We start from the raw sequence: 1206 nt of genomic DNA, 5'->3' as shown, positions 1-1206 counted from the left end.
CAATTACTCATGACAGCATGGCCACCATAAAAACCAATTAATAAATTCAGCCCTAACTTGATCCATTCTAGCGCCGCACGAACCCACTGAATTTTCCTCTTTATTTATTATATTAGAACACACGCGCTATCAACCTGGCTGGCAGCAGCAGTGGAACCCTCTACCACTTAACCCGCCCCCTCATTTAACTCATTATCAACTCCCATTGTTTTGACTTTACTACTACGCGCTCCCTCCCCATCCTACTCACTATATATACCCATCATCCAACAATAGTTTTCTCCATTATCACTTCATTTTACAAACAAACATCTCACTTCATTCTCACCTAACATTTCACAAAAAAGCCTCCCACAAAATGGCCTCTCTTGGGTCCTCAAGAATTCTCGCTACATTGTTTCTCGCAATTTCCCTTCTCCATTTGACCTCAGCAGCTAGAACACTCTCCGAGACTTCATCAAATCAGCAGCTAAAGTTCCAATACCACAAGGGCCCTCTATTGAATGGCAAGATCTCAATAAACCTCATTTGGTACGGAAAATTCAAACCATCACAAAGAGCCATAATCTCAGACTTAATCACCTCCCTCTCTTCCTCTTCTACTTCCAGTACACCAAAATCACCGTCCGTTTCCAAGTGTGTACCTTACCTAATTATTAAATACATTATTAGTCTACGCATGAATTCATAAAAGAAGGAAAGCGTAATAATTAACATAGGTGTAACTTAATTAAATTTCTTGGGAAGATAATAATTTACAGAACTAAATTAAATAATAAACTAATTGCCAAAATGACTAATAATAATCTTTGTTAATGCATTCTTATTTGTATTATTTGGTGATCACTAATAAATATTGGTGCAATTGGAGATTATATATATCATCACATGGTCAACTATAATATATATATGCATGATGATAACGATGATGATGATGATAACGTTTCATACTAAGATGGGACCCTATCCCTATGAATGAAATTGTTTGGACATAGATTTCATCTGGGGAGTGACCAATGAACGCAATGAGTGAAGAGAAATCATGCATATATAGTGAATAATGTATATTCATACCTATATATATATGTAGCTATATATTAGAGCCATTATTGTCATTAACCGGTACTAGTATTGTGTAAAAAATAGGCAAAACATTTTTCACAGACTGGTCCTGCCACATTCTAACATTCCTACTAAGGAACATCA

Source organism: Arachis duranensis, chromosome 3 (genome assembly GCF_000817695.3).
Source record: "Arachis duranensis cultivar V14167 chromosome 3, aradu.V14167.gnm2.J7QH, whole genome shotgun sequence".
Taxonomy (NCBI): Eukaryota; Viridiplantae; Streptophyta; class Magnoliopsida; order Fabales; family Fabaceae; genus Arachis; species Arachis duranensis.
Note: the sequence above shows the minus strand (reverse complement) of the source record.